Source organism: Leptodactylus fuscus, chromosome 11, assembly GCF_031893055.1.
Source record: "Leptodactylus fuscus isolate aLepFus1 chromosome 11, aLepFus1.hap2, whole genome shotgun sequence".
NCBI lineage: Eukaryota > Metazoa > Chordata > Amphibia > Anura > Leptodactylidae > Leptodactylus > Leptodactylus fuscus.
Window position 1 is genome coordinate 66,109,822 of NC_134275.1, and position 9,909 is coordinate 66,119,730.

General features: G+C 43.6%; 1 protein-coding gene across 1 annotated transcript in view; it reads right to left on the bottom strand.

Annotated features, from left to right (window-relative positions):
- The window catches only part of FHL1 (four and a half LIM domains 1), a 50,267-nt gene extending 41,829 nt beyond the window's left edge, over positions 1-8,438 (bottom strand). The window contains exon 1 of the mRNA XM_075260342.1: positions 8,338-8,438. The gene's annotated coding sequence lies outside the window, so the exon portion shown is untranslated. The remainder of the gene's footprint in view (positions 1-8,337) is intronic.
- Between the last annotated feature and the right edge of the window lie 1,471 nt (positions 8,439-9,909).

Here is a 9,909-nt window from a genome sequence, read left to right on the forward strand (position 1 = left end):
CTCCCTCCCTAGTGTGGGGGGAGCAGTCTACGAGCCACAGACCAGATTAGTCACTCTTTTAGAACCTGTACCCCAGACACTGGGCATTGCAAGTATTGTAGGTGTTGACTTGAAGCACACTTCTTCATGGAGTGCCCCAGCAAGCCTGAGCCCAGGGATTCATCCTCATCTTCATCCTTGTTGCATTTCTAAGAACTGTGCTTCCATTTCAAGGAAGTTGCTATTTCTGTTACCTGCCTTGGTTCAAGTAAACTATGAGTTATTACTCCATTCAATACTGTCTCCTGAGTCCTCTATCCCGCATTCACCATCAGGATCATTCCAACCACCATCAGGCTTATGGAAATTTACTACAAGGTTACTACTACCACCACCATCTTGACCACTGCAGACCCCTTGAGCACTAAATCATCCCTGAGTGCTGGAGTGGTGGGTAAGTCCACCGCAGCCACCATGAGTCCAGTCATGACAACCACTACTCCCTGCTCTCCTCTACTGGGATCTGCACTTGGTTCTATCCACAACGAATCTCATGAGCTTCGCCCACCTCTAGTCTTATGAAAAAGGGCCAATTGTCAAAGGACAACTACTTGTCAATGGACTACAAGCAGACCTGGACCACATATGCTAGTACATCATCTTCGCACAGGGCCCCTGGGGGCCCAGGCTCTTATATAATAATGACCCAATACCCCAATTTGAAGACTACTATGGTCTTTTTTCTAGGGGCTGCTGATGGGTAGGTCCCAGAATAATTGTATCTATCTATATTTCAGAGCTACACAATATTTTATGTGTCCCTTGGAATCTTGATGTCTTGTAGTCTTAAATGCTGTTCAATAGTTAATATAAAATATTCTTAGCTTGTCTGATCATTCAGCTAAGTACACAGATCTCAAGATGATGTCACTCAGGAATTCACAGTCTGGAGTAAGAGGACTTTGAACAGCCTGTATGTTTTCATGAATCACAAGGAATTTTCGGTTGAATTCGTTGAAAATCTCAGAATCCATATTTGGTTATAGTTCAACCTGAAGTATGAGCTTTTTATGGGGTAAGGCCGTTGCAGGTCTTGACCAGGTGCCAGAATGACTTTACAATGACATAAACAATCTCTTTCATAGCTCTGCAGCTACCGTGCACGACCAGCAATCTGCAACGAACTGAAAAGGAAAGAATAAATTACCCATCAAACCACATATATGTAAGTGGCATTGGTAATTGGTGTTGCACCTACCTACCTATTGTTGTTGCACCTACCAGACCACTGGTTGCTTAGATGTACGAGATTTCTCTGTCTAAGAAGGTAAGAAGTAGTAACAAAAATGGTACCACTACTGGCCTGACTGATCCCTACAGAAACAGTTATTAAGCAATGTCCCAAACAGATCTGCGATAATGTAGAGAACAAAAAGAGAGAGACACCGAGCGCACTAAGTGCAATATCAGTGGCGTAACTAGGAATGGCGGGGCCCCGTGGCGAACGTTTAACATGGCCCCCCCCCCTTCCCCAACCGACGCCGAAGACCTCGACCGACCCCCTCCTACGAATTTCTGCGCGTTCTATTATGCCCCATAGTGGCCCCTGCACACAGTATTATCCCCGTAGTGGCCCCTACACACAGTATTATGTCCCTTAGTGGCCCCTGCACACAGTATTATGTCCCTTAGTGGCCCCTGCACACAGTATTATCCCCCATAGTGGCCCCTACACACACTATTATGTCCCAAAGTGTCCCCTGCACACACTATTATGTCCCAAAGTGTCCCCTGCACACAGTATTATCCCCCATAGTGTCCCCTGCACACAGTATTATCCCCCATAGTGGCCCCTACACACAGTATTATACCCCATAGTGGCCCTTGCACACAGTATTATGTCCCTTAGTGGCCCCTGCACACGGTATTATGTCCCTTAGTGGCCCCTGCACACAGTATTATCCCCATAGTGACCCCTGCACACAGTATTATGTCCCTTAGTGGCCCCTGCACACAGTATTATCCCCCATAGTGTCCCCTGCACACAGTATTATGCCCCATAGTGGCTCCTGCACACAGTATTATCTCCCATAGTGGCCCCTGCTAACACTATTATGTCCCAAAGTGTCCCCTGCATACAGTATTATCCCCCATAGTGTCCCATGCACACAGTATTATCCCCCATAGTGGCTCCTGCACACAGTATTATGCCCCATAGTGGCCCCTGCACACAGTATTATGCCCCTTAGTGGCCCCTGCACACAGTATTATCCCCCATAGTGTCCCCTGCACACAGTATTATCCCCCATAGTGTCCCTTGCACACAGTATTATGCCCCATAGTGGCCCCTGCACACAGTATTATGCCCCTTAGTGGCCCCTGCACACAGTATTATGTCCCTTAGTGGCCCCTGCACATAGTATTATCCCCCATAGTGGCCCCTGCACATAGTATTATCCCCCATAGTGGCCCCTGCACACAGTATTATGCCCCATAGTGACCCCTGCACACAGTATTATGTCCCATAGTGACCCCTGCACACAGTATTATGTCCCATAGTGGCCCCTGCACACAGTATTATCCCCCATAGTGTCCCCTGCACACAGTATTATCCCCCATAGTGGCCCCTACACACAGTATTATACCCCATAGTGGCCCCTGCACACAGTATTATGTCCCTTAGTGTCCCCTGCACACAGTATTATGTCCCATAGTGACCCCTGCACACAGTATTATGTCCCATAGTGGCCCCTGCACACAGTATTATGTCCCATAGTGGCCCCTGCACACAGTATTATGTCCCATAGTGACCCCTGCACACAGTATTATGTCCCATAGTGGCCCCTGCACACAGTATTATCCCCCATAGTGTCCCCTGCACACAGTATTATCCCCCATAGTGGCCCCTACACACAGTATTATACCCCATAGTGGCCCCTGCACACAGTATTATGTCCCATAGTGGCCCCTGCACACGGTATTATGTCCCTTAGTGGCCCCTGCACACAGTATTATCCTCCACTGTGGACACCCATAAACAATTTTTATACTCTGGGGTCTTTTCAGACCCCAGAGTATAATAATCTAAGACCCGGGGGAATAATAACATAAAAAACTACTGCTACTTACCTGTCCCCCGGCTCCTATGCGGTCTTCTCCGCTGCCTTCTGCGCTGCTGTCCTTGTACAATGACATTGGACGTCACATGACCCAGGACGCAGGCTGGGTTCATGTGACGTCAGAAAGGACGTCAGGAAGGAGGCCTGGCAGGATCGTGGAGAGGTAAGTAACAGTGTTTTTTATGTTTCTTACCTCTCCCGGTCCGCCAATCATTATACTCGGGGGTCCGAAAAGACCCCCGAGTATAATGATAGCAGCGGTAGCGGCTGTCACCGGGCCCCTAATGTCCCGGGCCCTGTGGCAGCTGCCTCCGCTGCTATGGTGGTAGTTACGCCACTGTGCAGTATGTAAACCATATAGTCGTGAGATAATGTGAAAAAACAATATGGTAGCCAGTCGGCCTCTCCCCTGATGAGGTTGTGAGCAGTCACAACCCCTTGTATTGTCTTTGGTATGTAACCCAGATGGGAGTGGTAACGGATCCGCTGATCCACTGGAGAACCGGAGAGACAATGGGTAGAGAGCAAGGACTAAAGGTCCATAGTAGAAGATCCGCGCTCACTGGCAGTAGGATAGAACATGAACAGGAGTTCCCAAAGTAGACTCTTTATTGAGATTAGTAGAATGAAACAGCACAACGCGTTTCGGGCCAAACTGGGCCCTTTTTCAAGTGCAAGTAAACAGGTCACGTCGGGCCAGATCTGAGATAATGGGATTTCCATATAACAGAGTCCTCCTACGTAAAATGGTTAGCTCATTCTGCAGCTGCGAACACGCCCATAGCTCTATACCAAAACCTATCCAAAATGTCCTCTATGGGTAAATTAGCTTTCCGCTTCTTTTATCCGTAAAACAGCTGCATGGACTATGACAACTAGATGCCCACGGCTGGGCTTTGTAGACATGGAACACTTATTTACTACTAGTGAATTACGGTATAGCTCATTCTAACACCACATCAAGAAGTCTACAGAATAGAAGTGACTTCTAAATATTCGTTATATGAGGCCTGTCCTTAGGATGATGGACTGCCAGATTGTATTGTTTATCTAGGCAAAGTAACTGGTATGCATGGCGCTGTATACAGTATATCATATATATGTCACAGTGTCATACATGTCAGTGTGGCTGTGCCTGGTACTGCAGCTTAGTCAATCCAGTAAATGGGTTTTTCATTAGATTAGATTTTCAAAATGTACATGGCCCCCAACCAAATCACTGGGACAGTCCTGGATTTCAGGCACGGTCCTTGTCAGTGGAAGGTATGTCCTGACTTCAATTCATCTGCGTCCTCTCTGGTGCCCATGCATGACCACTGCACTATTCACTTCTATGGGGCGTCTGGGGCAGCGATCTTCAATGTAAATTAAGTGGTCACGGATACACACCACAGCATTGTTCACATGACACAGTCGGGGACACTTGAAGGTCACCCATTTACTTGATTGCTGTACGAAGTATGGTAACCCCTTTAAGGCTAGGTGTGTCTATGGTCATAGCTGCTGCAGAATCTCTTTGCAGGGAGCAGCAATTGCACCAATGAAAGAAGAGTTTCATGTCATTTACAGTCTATGACGTGGTCGGTTGGAAAGAATGAAAAGTTTATAAAGAGTTAAAGAAGGGAAGAAGTAACAAAAAGGGAACCCGGGACAGGAAGGTTGATTGCAAATGATATTCTAATACACATCAATTTGTCATACAGACTGTGGAGGTGTGCTCACGTGTTGCCACTTCAGACGTAGACATACATACAGAATTGGTCCATTTACATTGCTATGCAGATCTTCATAGGAATGTCTGGCCACAAGTACAGAGCGGAGCTTTCACTCTCTGCCAGCCAAAATTATGCAAAAAGTCCGTTTGTTTATACTCATTTTAAGAACTATTCCCTGCGGCCATTTCATAGGTCGGCTCCAATACAATAGTCCTACAGTCAGAATGTAATGTAATGTCATACAACAGCAATTACCAGATATGTTCACTGGTCACAAAAAAGGTTTTACGATGCGAAGCTGCAATTTAGCCCAATGTGATAACTCCTTAAAATAGAACTCTGTCACCAGAAGAGACCCTTATATAGAGAGTCTACCACTTCTCCCAAGCCTATGCCTACTCATACCTTGCGTAGTCACTTTCACCTGGCGGTCAGCTCATTAATATTCACTATGATGTCACTTCAGCGCAGTGAATACTAGTAAAGTGCTTGCCTGGAAATTCCTCCATCAACGTAAAGTTTACTTTGTGAACTTTTTTTCATTAGGTGTGATGCTGGCTTGCAACCCAACAAATACAATATGCAAGGCGGTCACTCTACTGGCTGAGCCACAGTTGCCAGTTTTCGTCTCTTGCTAAGATTTCATAGTACATTACTTCCCCTATAGAGATATTTTTCGATATGTCAATATATTATGCGGCGAAATAAAAAAAATACTATTGAAGTTCAGTAGAAGAAAAAAAAATGCCATTAAAGCTAATGTAGCCTGTGGCTCAGTCAGTAGCACGCTAGCTTTGGAACCATCATGCCCCAACTAATAATAAAAGATTGAGGACCCTTCTTAGTAATTTAATGGAAGTTTTAATGATATATGTATATACTTGTATGTACTGTATATATATTTAGAAATTACTAAAGCTTTAATATAGTAAAGTAAATAACAATAAACTCATTTTAGCAATGCACTTTAATAACTGACTGTCACAAAACATAGGAATAATATAGACGTATCTGGTATTGCCGTAACCATTATGAACCACAGTTAAATTAATGTAATATTTACTTCTTGGCCATTAAAATGGATAGACAGACATCTAACATATGCAAAAAGGCCAATCGGTTTTTCACGGCCAAAAACGAACACAGTCTTGTGAATATAGTCTAACTGATGGTAATGGGCAATCGTATTGCATCGCATATATCTTGTATACTTACCTGTATCTAAATGCTATATTTCATGGTATTTGAAGCCTTACACTAGGTTGACATCTGTGCTAAACTTTCCATACGAGACTCGATCACTGATTCAGCTTAAAATCAGTATAAAATCAACAGAAACCCAGCAGACTCCATTATAGTCCAGGGGTCAGTGACTTTTTGCATGTAGCTGTTTATTGAGTGGTCAGGGTTTCCGTATTTTGAGACCTGAAGGACAGAAACCTAAATGCTAGCGTGAACCTCGCGTCACCTAGTTACTAATAGTGTAACTGTATACTTCACCCTGTTTGGTCTGCAGTCAAGATAAACATTGTAATACGTACAAATAGGTGTAGACTACATAAATAGTGGTAAGAAGATAACAGGAATGACTGGTGAGATAAGATCTACCTGCAGCAGGTTACTACATGCCTACTAGCCGCCATTGTACAGTATAATACACCCATAATGCTTCTCTTTCCCTTACCTGGGCTGCTTGGACTGGATGGAGTTGCTATTTATCCTGGATATGTGTCCTAGTCTTGTTCAGTTTGCTAGTCCAGAGCATTATATGTGTCCAGGGCTCCAGAATACAATACTATGTATAGTATATAGGATTGTGTATATTTTGCACTTAGTGATTTGTTGTTGGTGTCTATGGTCAATGCTGGGCCACTAAATCTTAGAATGGCTACTGGAATGTTTCCTGAAATGGCTATGATTTTTGTCCAATGACACAATTCTGATCTCAATATTTAATGGGTTCTCTTCATGTAAAGTTCAATCCATAGAACAGACAAAGAAAAAATTCTCGCGCTCCCATGGCACTTACTTTGCAAATTTTAAGGATCGTTATCAGGCAATAGAGCAGTGTCCTGGACCAATGATAAGTCAGGGGGCGTGTCTCAGACTACTCAGGCTCCCTGATAGGTCAACAATATCAATAATAATTAGCCATTACTGCAGTTCAAGTCTCATTCAAATCTATAGAAGTTGCAGTAATCACGGACACTACCCAGTGGATGGCGCTATCTGCTCCCGCTCTGTGTACTGTGTTCTAGTAGTAACATGGCTACTGATATCAGTTGCTGAGTGTCAGACCCCCAGCAATTTGATATTGATGACCTATCCTAAGTACAGTTCATCAATAATTTTTGCCAGGAAAACCCCTTTAAATGGACCCAACCACCTCCCCCTGTGCACACAACTGACACCACCATGTTCCAGAGCACAATATAGTGATAAGGAATATACTAGTTGTATCTGCATGTCTGGAAAATCTGCCATAGTGTGCACCTAAAGTTGCTGGATGAGAAAGTCCTGCAAGTCTGACTTTTTCGTCCTGTGGTTTCAGTTTAAAAGAACGGACACCCGACGGATCCCATTATAATTAATGGGGTACATAGGCTCTATTGTTCTGGTTGTCTAATAGACCAGAACAACGGACAGACCAACACTAGTGGGTACCTGATAGTGTAAGATTGCAAACAATGATTGTCTCCTTCACTGCCCCAAGAGGAGAGGGGGACACATGACAGGCCTCTTGTTCCATTGAAAGGAACTTTCCCTTGGAATAAACTTTTTGCTTTATAGAAATCGCTATTACATGCGTGTTATGTGGGCTTGTAATGTTACTGGACCCCATAGTACATGTAGTGTTTGCTGTAGTGAACTGACATTGGAAAGTATAGCAATAAGGATACAGATGAGGATGACAATGGTAATAATAATACCAATAGTAACAAATCTATGGACCTGATACATTAAACTGTATTCTCAGGATATAGACACCTGTATACACTGTGACAATGAGATATAAGTCCTTGGCCGCCATTATGGACACAACTATAGGTTGCACAATTCACCAGCCATTACAATTGTAAAATTCAGATTTGATGCATTTACAAGAATAAGCTATTGTGTTCTCTCATTGTAGTCTATGGACCGGTGAATATGTGAAATGGCGATTGTGCAAATTCAACAAAACCCTTCATGACTCTGTAAAAGCAGCTGATAATTATAGTGACATCTATAGAATGTAACACAATATTAAGTTTATATATCGGCAGGACAGTAAGTCTGCACCGAAGCATACGTGTAAATGATTCACCTACTGTACATTGTCTCTTACCGTTTCCAACGTTCGCTTAATAAGTTTCGTGCTCGGAATTTGTTGGAAACCGCATGAAAAACATCCGTGATGCAATAATAATAAAAATGGATAGCTTGTGCCAAGGCGTAAGGGCGATCTTTGAACACTTAAAGGGTTAAAAGTTCTGCAAAAGTTGTCATGAAATCCAGCAAAGGTGTAAAGAGACAAAACTTACTGTGTGCTGTCCGCTCCACGGAGAGAGATGAAGTGAGTGACAGGCAAGCGGCTTGACTGTATGACAGAAGGAATTACAGCACTGCCCCCTGCTGGAAATTGGGGTGTAGTGTAACAAAAGCTGCATTCTTCCACTGCCCCTATGGGAAGGCTCAGGATTAGTAAACATCCTTTATAAGAAATAGCAGTGCATGGTGGAAAAGATAGGAACAGGGATTTATTATACAATCAGTTACAACACTTAAAGGAGAACGTGACAATATTAAAGGGATTTTCCAATTAAATTAACCAGATTTAGATCTGGAAACAATTAAAAGTTAAACATTTAGCCGCACTGAACCTGTAACCTCATCCATGATGCTCCGTAGGTCCATTATTCATGATCCATATCCTTGTACTTCTTAAACACTTCAATAAGAATCCTTGATATGAAAAGTGAAAGATTTTTGCAAATCTAAATCATTTAAAAATTGCAGTTTTAAAGATTTTCTTTCCCCATCTTAGTGACGGTCTGATGTCTTGATCGGTTGCTAATAGATAGGATAATGGTCTTGGACTTGTCAATAACCCAGCCATGGACACCAACATGGTACCCTTCACATTCCACCCCCTCCGCCCTCCACACTGTATGTTGTTCTTTCTAATGGACACACTAAATATGTATGAATCTGCATAAAATCATATTATTCCCTATTGTTGCAATCCATTATACCTATAATAGTCCCTAGAGTACAATATAGAGTTAGTTTGGTGATTCAGACTACAGTATATTGTATGTTCCAGGCTCTCTTTCAACTTACACAATGAATCCACCATCAGCACATTCTGTGACATTGAGCTCCATAGCCTCGCTGCTCTTACAGTAAAGAATCCCCGTCCATGTTGCTCATATAGATGTAGAGCATGGGGCGTAACTACCATGGTAGCAGCGGTAACGGCTGCCACAGGGCCCGGAACACCAGGGAGCCTGGCGGCAGCTGTTACCGCTGCAAATTATTAATTTTTTTTTTTTTGTCAAATGTTCGCCATCGGTCCCCGCGATTCCAAGTTATGCCACTGGGTAGAGGATATGTCAGTGGTTATAGGTGTGGTCTGAGAAGACACTTCATCTTGCCACAAACGTGTAAAAATTATTCCCCCACTGCCCAATAAAAAGGCTCTCAGAGGCTACTTTTGAATTGTGTACTTCTTGGAGGGATGTCTCTGATTGCTAAACATGCACTCGAACACATTTTGCCCAGTTCATAGACTTGGAGAGGGGTGCAACATTGGACTGAGTGTAACAAGATGGTTGTTTCAACAAGTTGCCCGCCATCTCGATGTGATCTAGCTGATAGTAGATGTTGGGCGCACTGATTATATGAAGGCACGTACACACGGAAAACAGGCTCTGGGTGCCCCGGACAGACCGCCAATACAAGCTGGAGATACAAAATTCCTTGTCTGACACAGGTGACACCTTCATTACACGCCCAACACTGCCCAGACTATTTCCAGGCACAAAAGTATATAGTGTCACCATTGCATTCCCAATCATTGACAGACAACCACCATCTTGGGTTTTTTTTGCAGT